We start from the raw sequence: 13,628 nt of genomic DNA on the forward strand, positions 1-13,628 counted from the left end.
TATGGATGCTTAGTAGTGATGAACGTTTACAGAGAAGGAGATGGAAGCTCTGTATAAAAATAAAAGTGAAATTTGTTAAATTACTCAAAAGGAAAAAGGCTATTAATTATAAATGAGTTTATAAATTAAAGAAAGATATTAACAAAAATATTGAAAGATGTAAAGTAAGATTAGTAGTTAAAGAGTATGTTAAAGAAAAAAGAAGAATCTTGTTCATCAGCTAAACAATTACTTTACAGTTTAAAGCAAGCGCCTAAGTATTAGTAGAGCAGTTTAATGCCTGAGAATTGAAAGATAAACCTAAAAATTTTCACGCACGAGTAGGTACACAAGTGCTCATCCACGCGTGTATTTTAGCAACTATATTTTTTTTAAAGTAAAGATGTATAGATAAATGCACATGTACATATACAATAAACTTCGGGTTCTTATATATCATAATATACTTAATTGTTCATCAAACTAACTGCTGGTTTAACTATCCATTGCCCGATTAAGATATCTGATCGTTCTTTTCGCTTTTGGACCACTCGATCATAGTAAATTAAATATGAAAACATTAAATCTGTTTATATATATGCCGATTAGAGATTTTGATCTGTTCGTTTTATTCATCACCTTTGTACTTGTTTAACCGCCATCGAAATCATGATTTAAGGACCTTGCTCAACTCTACACATACATATGTATAATTCTGTACATCCTAAGCTTGTATATATTAACACACTTGACTAGCCATCAAATAAACCTTTGAGAAGACTCTTTACGGATCAATTAAGCTATCCAACCATTCGATTTCAATCTGGACCGCTACCTTATGGTGGAATAGACAAAGAATCTAATTTAAGCTAGTTACATCTGATTATCCACAATTATAAACCTTTGATCTCAACATAGTATATGAATAAATGTTTTACAGTGTTTAAATTCAATTCTAATGGTTATAAAGACACTGGAGATCATCCGAAGTTTCTACAATATACATAATCCTCTCCTCCCCTATAACACTCTTCAGAAAACCTATTCATAGGAGCCGATCGCAATGGAAATATAACCAATGCTTAGTCAATCCAATTGAAATGTATACCTTTAAGCTTAGTGTCCAATTCACAAGATCAATTGTCCATCGAAATTCTTATCATATCTGCTACATAACCTGCTTGAAAATTAATCAAAGACCATCCTTACAATCCGATTTATTTTTCACATTGGGCCATGTTTGGGCCAAGTTTCAGTGATCTTAGATCATTTAAGAAGAATAGTACGAATTCTATACTTTCAAAATTAAAAAAGGAAGTAGTGACGACCTATACACCTTGTACCATACACATCCACCCAATAAACAACAATATGTTCGTTGATTCGGAAGCTTGACTGTACATTTACACCATGACACCTTAAAGAACCTCGTAGACTCTCGATTTAAAGTTTTTAAGGTGATCTAACCGTTAAATTTGAATCTTCTCTCGTTTAATCATTCGATCCAAAAATTGATATGAAAATTATCTTTTGATAATTGGAACATCTATTTGGTGGGCCACTAAATACCCAGACCCTTGATCCACTAACAACCCCACCCCTGGCTACTCACTCGTATAAACTAAGGACTAGATACACAACACGTACAAGTGTATACAGACCGAAAATTATTGTGTCTGTAAATAGGGGGAATCACAACTTCCCTTGTTTAGAAAATCTTTCTTCTGTGTTTTTTGTTCAATAATCAACACCAGATAATTGAAGGCTAGCCATCATTAACAAATCTCTACCATCCAATTTCGTGATCATGATCATCACACGTCTTAGTTGGTAATGTCATTGTCAGAAATTGGATTATAGCAAAGCTTTTTTATTCTTTGATTCATTGTGTTAAAGACTCTAAAAATAATAAAATTCTAAATCGAATCTCAACCATAGTATTCATTTTCATATCCCAATATTGAATTTAGTTGGAGTCAAAAAAGTTCAGACATTGTATCTATTAATGCTCTCGCAAATAGCGAGCGCTGATCAAAACCATTTGAACACAGAAACCCACTATATACACTAATTTGAAGCTTCAAAGAACAATGTTCACAAGCTCTATAGCGATGATTTGAACTGTTCATGTGAAGTAAAATAAGGAATGAAGAGCCTGATTGAAATCCTCCATTAACGCGCTTTTATCTGCCTCACCAAGTAACAACAACCATTGCCACAATCATAAGCTCGACTCAACAATCCAATTTGGTCATTGTAGCTCTCACTGGATCAATGTGGGACATTAAGTTTTTAAATAGTGATTAGAACTATCAAAATGAATAAATCAACGTTAAAATTTATACGTTGGAACCTTCATGCGTTAAGTCAACTGGAACTCATCCATGAATCCCTATTCAAATCTGATTCCAAATCCTAGTAAAAAGATTACAAATGTTATAAAAACTTCGCCTAATAGAGAGAAATGTTACAATAACCCAATCCTCAAAATGAGAGAGAGAGATAGAGAGAGAGAGAGAGAGAGGGAGAGAGAGAGAGAGCACATTATGTTATGACAAAGTCGACTCACTTTGGAGTCAAGCTAAGTTGATTCAAATCCAACACTCATTGTTGGACGTGGATTGAGGAGGAGAATAAAGAGAGAGAGAGAGAGAGAGAGAGAGAGAGAGAGAGAGAGAGAATCTAGTCAACTCACTAAGTTGACTCGTTGATTCAAGGTCGAGTCAGGTTGATTCACGCCTGAGTCAGGGCTTATTCATGTCTAGTTCAAGATGATAATGTTAACAAGTGACTGATTTTCCTGATTTGTTTTCCCCTCATTTGTTGGATTGTTTCTTCCTCAATTTTAACTTTAAATTTCATTCTATTTGTTCAATTACAGATTCTTCTTTTCTTGCATTTATATTTTGACAATTTTAAATCCTATGTAAGAGATTACTTACTTGTCTCTTTCCTAAATTGAATTTTTTTTATATACATTAAAATCGACTTTTGTTTGAGTCTAATCATTTTGCTTCAAGTTTAGCCATTTAATTTTAGGAAAAGTTATTTTCTTTTCTTTCTTATCTCAAGGGCTTTCCATTGATTGCATTTGATTAAATTTCAAAATGTTAGATTTGTTCCTTGCATTGTTTGATTTCCTTTTAATATCCATCTTTTTTAATAATTTAAATATTGAACATTTGGTATAATTTTCTTTTGAATGTTGACTCATGTTTGTTTCCTTGTACCGTGTTGTAATCTTGTATTACTTTAATTCATTACATTGTTAATATCTCTTTAATTATTGTTGAGTATATATTTTTTGCTAAGTTGTTCATTTGTGATAATTACATGCATCATTATCATGTGATCAATTGGTTTCCAAAATTAGAAGTTATTTATTTGGTCAGTGGCCCAGCATCTTCAACCGTGTAAATTATCTGAACCGTCTATCATGTTCAGAGCATGGATCTAACCAAACTCTCAACCTTTTACACGTTTTCTCACACATGCGTACGTGCGAGCTTAAGCTCAAGTAGCACTGCGTGCGAACTTTTTCCCAAAACAGAAATTGTTTCAGATTCCGCATCCTGGCGATCTGAGTCAAGGTTCTCTGCATCATTTTAACCCTCCATTGTATGATGATCTGACCCTGTCAAGTTAGCGCTTCTCCAGCAAGGATAGAGCATCGATAGGAGGAATCTTTGATTTTGGATCAGCTAGCACGATTGAAATTGTCCAAAGGCTTCTATAAGCATCACCAATGAATCTTATATGTCGGCATTAGGGCGTCCTGAAGCCTCATTCGCATCAAGAGGGAGATCTCGTTTCGAGAAATATCAAGTCATGAGAGAAAATATCATGCACTGTCGAGATATTAGTGATATATGTCAAAAAAGTGAGTCGCACAATGATCAGCAAACCAATCCAATCCATCCAGAAGCAATGGATCAAAAGGTTTAGCCATACATTAGAAGTTGTCATGACTAGCCACTTCATCTTCTCCGTCTGGCAAGGAAACCCATCTCCCTTTCGTGGGCCCCATCTCCTGATCTAAGGCATTCATCGTGTGGCCCACAACATTAGGTGTACCTCTATTAGGCCAGATGTTATCTATGTAAAAGGGAATTAGTTTGATCTCCTAAAAAATTATCTATTAAAACTCTTAAGCTCGTAGCTAATCATAATTGATCATACGATTAGTTACGCCCGAAAGATCTAGAAGTTAATTAATAGGACCCTATATTAGGTTGCCTTTTAGGGTAACCCATTTCTAAAAGTAGAAAGAGAAAAAGAAACGAGAGAGAGAGAGAGAGAGAGAGTCGAGGGCAGTCGCACCATCTCGACTTGGTTGAGTTGTCAGGTCGAGTTTGGGTCTACCTTGAGTCCAGGCCTAGGAAAATTTTAGAGAGAGAGAGAGAGGGGAGAAGAAGAAGAAGAAGAAGAAGAAGAAGAAAAACAGAAGTAGATAGGAGATGACAAAGGAGAGTGGAGGGGTTGCTTGTTTAATCCCTCCGCGGTATCATTACTCAACCAAGTCCACTCAATCGTTCTACACCGAATCTGGGTCAAGTTGGGCTAGGGTTTGGTCGGAGAATTGTTGGACATTCCAACATAGAGAGAGAAGATAGGAAGAAGATAGAAGTATGAAGAAGGAGATGAGCAAGAGAGGGCATAGAGAGAGAGAGAGAGATAATTTTTCTTGTTTTTTCGCATCGGGTTGGCTCGCCAAGTATTTGTGTGAATGGGGTGTTCAAGTTGAGTCAAAGGATTCCTCCTTTGTCTTGAGAATGAGAGAAGATAAGAGGGAAAGAAAGAGAGAAAACGAGGGAGAAACGTAGAGTTACTGAGTCGTGGTGTAACATTCACTATCGAGTTAACTCAGTGAGTTTCACTGAGTCTAACAACGGTTGGGAGCTATTTTTTGGTTGATCCAGCAAGCTACACATCAGCTAGATTGTGTATTAGAGTTCTCTCACCAGATTGAGTTAAGTCATACAACCGGGTGAGTCGATTAGTATTCTTATAGTTACATAAATTAAACTTTAACCCATTGATATCATTCATGTGTGGATATAAATATGGGTCATAAATCACACTTGATTTTGAACTTAATGTAAATGAAAAGTATAATGATTCGACCTGAACTTAAATCTAGATCAAATACCAAAGATTTCATAAGCAAGATTCAAATGATGATCTTAACCGTACAATTTTTTGTGACTTAGGTTAGGATTTGATCCCGCGGCTCCTATTTACTTCTTAAGTATGATATCAAAGGATTTGACTCTTGGAAGGTGATGACTTCCCCTTTAAGCTTTCCATTTAAATTTGTTAATCTTGATATAGATTATGTTTAATCTCTTATATTTAACATCTTCTGAATTACTTGACTAATCTACTTGTCTCCCTACACATATATGCTAATATGTTATGCAATTGACTCGTGAATTGAATAATTGACATGCCTCTTTAATCCTAGTAAGAACGAATGATTTGATTTGTACATGTTATATTAAGTTAAAAAATTACTGATCAAACAAATGTTTGCCACTTAGGTCCTCGAACTATTGGACATTTGTGTTTAATAAATCAATGGAATTTATTGTAGATTTACCACCTTGTGGATCATTTGTGTATATATAGCTTTTAGGGATAACTCATTTTATCGCATCCTTTGCTGGGTTATTTGCCCTATGTGGCTTTGATTGAATATTTGCCCTATGTGGCTTCGATCGAACATTTGGCTTATGTGGCTTTAATGAAATAATTGTCATTTTATGGCTTGATGGTTTAATTTGTATAAATTTACTAATTTTCGAGTCATTATGCGGAATTCCATATAATTTATGGGTGAAGCTAAAATTCATTTATTGATTTTCTAGTCACCTTGTAGAGTTCCGTATGATTTTCAAATGACGATGAAGTTTACGTATTGATTCTTTATTCATCTTGTGAAGTTCACTTGTACTGTGATTTTCAGATAAAGTTGAAATTCATTTATTGATTTTATAGCCACCTTATGGATAGGGCGGTACACGAACCGAGTTAGCTCAGTTAGCTCGCTTGACTCGAATTGAAAAAGCTCAATTCGATTAAGTTCGAAACTGAGTTCGAGCCGAGTCAAGCTGATTTTTTGAACTTGAAAAAATTTCGAACCAAGTTCGAGCTTGGCTGAGCTCGACTCAACTCAGATCAAACCTAACTAGAATCGAACTCGGATCGAACCAGTTCGGTGACTCAGTTACTTTGATATTGATGTTACTAACCAAGTGTTTGATGAAATGACTCAGCGAAGTGTGGCTGGTGGCGAGGAAGGTATGTATATGAAACAAATACCCTTTTTTTTTCTTAATTTTTATGTTGCTTAGAAGGTGTTTAATAAAATACCTGCAAAACCACTGCTGTTGTTTTACTACAGTAAGATTTTGAAGGTGCAATACATGTGTTTGTGAAAATGTTGCATAAGCGAACTCAGCTCCATCTTGGCTTGAACTCGACTCGAACTGGCTCGAGCTGCTGACCAAACCGAGCTGAGTTGGCAAGTCAGGCTCGAGGACTGAGCCAAGCTGAGTTCGAGCTGGAGTCAGTAAGTAGCCGAGCCAAGTTGAGTTGTGCCCAGCTCGACTCGGTTCAACTCGTGTACACCTCTACTTGCGGAGTTCATGTACAATATAATTTCATGGTGAAGCAACGGTTTACATGTTAATTTTCTATTCATCTTGCGGAGTTAATTTGTATTGTGATTTCTGGATGAAGCTGAAGTTCATATGTTGATTTTCTATTCATCTTATGAAGTTCATTATAATTTTCAAGTAAAGTCGAAGTTCATTTATTGATTTTCTAGTCGTCTTGCGGAGTTTCATATGATTTTTAGGTGAAGATGAAGTTCACTTGTTGATTTTCTAGTCATCTTACGGAGTTCACGTACAATATGATTTCTGGCTAAAATTAGAAGTTCACATGTTGATTATCTAATTATTTTAATATATTCACTTGTATTGTGGTTTCTAATACATTTTCTTAATTGAAAAATTATGTTGGTTGGCTATATTCTGTATATGTAATCATAAATTAAAATTTAGTTGTTGAATATATCTCATCTTATGTCTTGCGAACTATACTTAATTATGAATGTCAGGTGTGTAATCTTAGAGGGTATTCCTCACTGCGATACCCATTAATGCTATCAAAACATATTAATTAATGTAGGTATAAAACGAGCCGATGTTGTTCGCTTAGCTTATAAAATAGATCGGGTATTTGAGGAGCTAAATGAGATCCAGTTGCACATATCGTGCTTCATCATTAGTCATTAGATTTCCATTTCAGATTAGTGTGCTTTTAGTATTTGAGTTGTATGAGTCCTGTATGGGCACTACATTTAGATTTTTATTATGAATGGAAAAATTTTACTCAACGTATGATTACGCCATTAATAATTGTTGCTAACTCTGAATATTGAAAATATTGTTTAAATTTATACTTTGAATTTCAAGTTAACACTCGAAATTTTGAAAAATGAGTAGTATACTCGGGTTACAATAATCGGGGTGTTACATAATAGTAGAGTGAGATTTGGGTTTTGAATTTAATATTTTGTTATAGAAGATTATATAGTTTATTTGGTTTAGATGTATGATGAATGAATACATGAAATTTAATTCACCCCTAAGAACTAAGGATCGGGGTCACCGTATTGGGATTCTAAATCTCAGGGCGTGACAATCATTATGTATATATTTATAGCTATGGTAATAGTTACTTCGTTACCTTATTATTGTATGTACTATTATAATATTAAAAGTTCCTATGACTAAGAAATTCGATATGAAAGATTTTAGTGTCATTAAGTAGATTCTTTATATGACTGTATTTAAAGAAGAGAATAACAGAAAAGTCCATACCACTTTAATATATAGAATTCTACTTAGTCAGTATTCAATTTTCTATTGCTTGCAAACTGCTTTCATATCAATGTCCTAGCATATAAATGAAAAATGTAAATATCTCTCAAGTATCATATTCATCAGAATAAGGTAAGCTTACGTTTGCTATAATTTGCACCAGAATAGACATTGCATAAGTAATAGAAACAATCAGTAAGTATAAGGTGAACCTAAGTAAAGATTATTAGATCAACGTGAAGTAAATCCTTTACTAGTTGAAGGATAATTCTGAGGTGACTATTTGTTATAGCAGCTAAAATTTAGAGTTAGTTGGGTTTGTAGATATAGATTATATATGAAATCATGAAAAAGTCTACTATAAGTTATGTTTTTTGTTTGAGCGACGGTGTAGTTAGTTGAATGTTGATATTGGTAGCCTTGTTCCATACAGAAGCAGAGTATATAACTGCTACACAAACAAATATACAAGAAATGTATTTAGTTAAAAAGGTTATTAAAAGAATTAAAAAGTAAGTAAAAAATTATAGTGATTCATTGTAATATTTAGAGTGCATTACATTTGGCTAAGAATTTCGTATTTCATGTTTAGACTAAACATATTGATGTTCCGTATTACTTTATTCGTAATGTGGTAACTATACTGACGAAGCCTATTACAAAAGAGAAGTTTGTTTGGTGCATGACTTCTCTTAGGCATGTTATTACATAACGATTGGTAACATTTGGATAATTGTTATTAAGAGCATTTTTCTATATTGGAGAAATTAGTTTCATGTAAGAGAATATTAAGACAATAAAGCCTATAAGTAATGGAGTGTCATATGCAATCGTCCAAATAGAAATCTCCTCTTGTTATACGGTAAAGCCTAGTGTGACACATTCTCTCCTGTGAGGTCTATATAAGTAGGAGCATTGGCGAAGAGTAGTCTTCTGAGATATTCCTTAAACAGAAAGTTATTGTACATGTGAATAGGAGAGAGATAAGTCATGTATTTCTATTTTATTTTAATTTAACGAAGAAAAAAAGTTATTAGTTATTAATGACAATGCTTCATACCTCATCTTATTTTTATTTTAGTTTTTGAGTTTTTCATTTAGCTGGCTTCTTTTGTGTTTTTACTTACATACATTGATCATGTGTTAATGATTTTACACAAAGAAAACACTATTAGCCCCACACAACATATGGGGTGTTTTTAATGACGGTTGTCCCGTTTTCTAAATTGTCCACTCTAGTGTATGCCCACCAGAGTTTTGAAGCAGCCTAGGTGCCCAGGAGTTGAGTTATACGCAAGCCAAACCAAGTCGAGGTTGGCCCAACTTAGCTTGGCTTGGCTAGTAGGTTACCCCACCTCGAACTAAGCTTGGCTCGGTACACGAGCTTGACTGGCTAGCTCGATTCGTCTCGGTCGGCAGCTCGGGCTAGCTTGAGCCAAGTTCGAGCCGAGTTCGAGTTCGAGCCTATGAGCTAACTTTGAGTTCAGGTTTTAGGGTTTTTAATATATATACAAAATATAAAATATAATTTATTTAAATATATAAATATTTACAAAATATTTATATTAAGTAAACCCGATTTGAGATGAATTGATCCGAACCGAGTTAAGTTCGAGTCAAGTTCCTAGCCGAGTCGAGTCAAGCTCTGACTTGGCTCAAAAAAATTTTCGAGCTAAAAAAATCGGCTCAACTAGGTCAAGTCAAGTTTTTTTGAGTTGAGTCGAACGAGTTAACCGAGCTAACTCGGTTCGCATACAACTCTACCCAGGAGAACATGAGGTGTCATGACCATGTCGGTAGCAAGTGGCCCCACACATAGCCCTTGTTGGTTAAGCTAACCATACAAAGATTGGCAGTGGATCAGGCCTAAGCCTTCAAGTATGTTACGAGCGGGCCGGGTTTGAGTCTGCCCGAGTTAGATAATGCAGTGGACAGTAATTGGCTCGAGGACCAACCCAAACCATTCCCAGCCGCATATATCCTTTCCTGAGGTTTACCGTCCAAAATTCGTCTACAGGATGAAAGGACCAGATTGATCTTGCATATGGTCATTATATAGTGGGGACCACCTACATCTGCTAGATGTTCCTCATACTAGCTATGTCAGCTGTTCTGCTGCGTAGGAAAATGCATGCGTAGTGTCAATTCAGACCGTACAAATCATTGCCTAGATAATGGACGGTCAGAAAAGTTCAGAGCAGTGGTCTAGAAAAATTACATTCATCCCGATAGATTGTACAGGTTGTAAGTTTGTACAAATGAGGCCTATAGTTCAGTGATCCAAACCGTTGATATGATTGGACTCCCTTGCATGTCCCCATTCTTAAATAATAACATCGGTTCTCTAATAATTTTCTTTACTAACCGTCTCTTTGTTAGTCACCTATTTAAATAATTTCACAATTTTCCATTTGAGAAATTTTTGGTGCATGGACCATCGACACTGCGGTCAATAATATCAACGGGTTTGATCACTTAGAAAATGAGGCCCACTGGTAGAGAATTAATGAAAACCCATGCAGCACTGCACAATCTCTCAGCCCGAGTATTGTATATCAACGGGTCCCTTTCTACTCAAGGGACCCGTTTCTATGTCATTACCTGACATAAGATGTCTATCCTCCGCTAATCGTACATGTCGGACACGTGGATACAACCTGAACTGTTCATCAAGTGGGTCTTTCATTAAAGTACCCAAAGAAAAGGAAAGCACAGATGGTCGGTTGTTTTGTCCGTAGGATTTAAATAAGCAAAAAAAAAAAACCTGGTTTGGACGGTTGATGATGTGATTTTTTGAGCTATGGTATATCCATCTAGGGCCCACCTGATGAACAGTCAAGAACGAAAGCATATGACTTAGTATACTTATAATCTTTGTGGGGCCCACCTGATAATGCCATCCAACCTGTCCATTAGTACTGCACCCCAATGTTAGGCCTAGATCTCAAAATCTAGCCTGATATGTAACTTACGTGGACCACAACGGATGGAACAATGGGACATTGGGAAGCTGACGTCCACCGTAGAAATTTCCAGATGGAATGTGGGGTCCACCGTGTTATGCATATGTCATCCAACCCATTCATCAGGTGCGCCCCACCAGGATTAAGAGAAAAACCTGAATTCAAAAGGTTTCGAATTTTACGCGGGCAACAATAAGTGCGTAAATAGGCTGCAGGCATGACTGTACATTTCTCCCTGTGGTGTGTCCCATATGGATATCTGATGATAATAATTCTTGGCATGTATGATGAAAACGAGGAAACTCACCCGATGAACGGCTTGGATCCTACATGAACATCACTGGTGGGGCCCACACAGCTCGAACGTATGGTAATTACCACGAAGATGATAATGTCGTTAATGTGAGTCTGGGCATGCCGCATATGGGACACAGATATGAACGGTCTGGATTAAACATGTATGCCACGTGTAGCGTCCACGTGTGGTCACAGGAAAAGTGTCAGGGAAGGCATGGAATCTGTGGGTGATAGTGGCGTCCAAACACCAAGAGGTTGCTATCTCTGACACTCGGATTCCCGCACTTATTCCTTCCAACTCAATAACGATAAAAACGCTCCCATTTTTAATCTCTCCAGCTTTCCCTTCGTTTACTTCAAGGAGAGAGAGAGAGAGAGAGAGAGAGAGAGAGAGAGAGAGAGCAGCTTTTTTATAACACCTGGAGAAGATCAGAGCCATCTGCTCATGTCTCTGTACCTTTTGACTCCCATCCACATATTTTCTTGATGGATTGTACAGTTCTGATGCATCATCAGAACTTGAACAGTGTCTTTATTCATCTACTTTACACATGTGTGGGCAAGTATCTCGTGATCCAGACCGTTGATATGATGTGGCCACTCTTGGATGTGAGTATGTTCTAAAAAATTGCTAGACCCAAATGCTTATATCCATCTTAGAACGATTGCTAGTTTGGACCAATCTCCCTAACCGTTACCGATAGGCCTCTCATACAAGAGTTAGAACCGTCTAATCTGGGAGAATCTTTAGATATCACCCATTGATTGTTTGTTCTTACGGATCAACAGTCAGGATCCTAGGACGGTGGGCCCTACATTTGCAAAATGGTGTAGCAGGATACGAGTGGCGATCTGGTGCATCAGGACCCTACAATTCAACTGTTTATTCACTCCCCCCAAAGTGACTCTTTCAAGACATTCCAAATGGGTTATGTACGAATTTTATATTACTTTAAAAGTGCACACCCTTCATTCCTGGTGCATCTATTTTGTACACGTGGGTCTCATTTCAGATGATCCGAACCGTTGATTTGATACGATGAATGATCTTAATCATCCCATCTATTACTGTTATTTGAATCGTTGCTTCCTTACTCCGTAACCGTTTATTTTTTAGCATCCAATTCAAATGTTAGAATCGTATGATCCAGGAGAACTTTTTATAAGAACATCTCATCCACTCTAGCTTCCTTCATATCAACGGTCGGGATAGGAGAAATAATGACCACGAATGCAGCATTAGGAAGATACTTATGTTCTGATGCATCAGAACCGTAGAATAACTCCCTCGCTGAAAACTCTCTCTCAAAGTGCAGTGATGCATGAACATATCCTACAGTCCAAGATATGGGAAAGGCAGCCACTATTTCGTCCAACCTATTCGACAAATACACCCTTTTTTTAATGCGTTTAGTAATACAATAGTACAAAGTTGCACTATTTTATTACAATAATAGACGATTGGTGTATCAATAAAAAAGGGGGTGTACATAACAGTTCCCGATGACAGCTTCAAACAGAGATGACCAATTTAGCAGTGTGCAGGATCACCAGACATCATAGTCTGTGGGGCCCACATACATGCACGAGAACTAACCCTGGTGATCGCAACCGTTCAGACGGTGAGGTCTGTCACAGACGGCTCAAAATACACAGGTTAGTCATTAGTCTTTCGCACCTGGATGTGTTGAAGTTTGCAGGTCTAGCCGTTTATTTCGAGGCAATGGTAAATCAGTGCGATTTTCGAACCACTTGTCATCTATGCTGGGATATATATGATGAACGGTTCAGATCATTGGTGGAGGGTCCCGATTGGATACATTCTCATTTAAGGCTGTCTTGGGTTGGAAGTGGGCCTCTTTTGAGGCGGATGGGCTTGGGCCCATTTTCAACCAGCACATGGCAATCTCTCTCCACGTGCACAATAGAGAGAGAGAGAGAGAGAGAGAGAGAGGTCCATGTGAATAGTATTCTGATGCTTCAGACTGCAAGTGGGGACCACCGCTAGCTGATCTAAACCATTGAACTGGTTGGTTCGGGCGCCCCAAAACCCTCCAAACTTGGGAGGTTCTGACCCTTTTTTTAAAAATTTATCAGTGGTCTTAAAAGGATGGATGTTGCAATCTGGAAGATTTTCTATTAGTCCATCAGCCATGGTTGAATCCATCAGATCTCAAAGTTTTGGATCATCTAAGAATGGACCCCACTTGCACAATGAACCGTGTAATAATACAAGGCTAAGAACAAAGTGAGAGAGAGAGATATCTTGAAATGTGGAAGATTTTTTAAAAGTCCAGCATCCATTGTTGAACCCATCGGATCAAAGGTTTGGATCATCTAATAATGGCCCCACTTGCACCACGAACCATGAAATAATACAAGACTAAGAACAAAGAGAGAGAGAGAGAGAGAGAGAGAGAGAGAGAGAGAGAAGATAATGATCTTTTTCTATTCAGGTGTATTGTACATGGCAGGGATGTGGAATCCACGTCTTCCAAAC

This window comes from Magnolia sinica, chromosome 3 (genome assembly GCF_029962835.1).
Source record: "Magnolia sinica isolate HGM2019 chromosome 3, MsV1, whole genome shotgun sequence".
Classification (NCBI taxonomy): domain Eukaryota; kingdom Viridiplantae; phylum Streptophyta; class Magnoliopsida; order Magnoliales; family Magnoliaceae; genus Magnolia; species Magnolia sinica.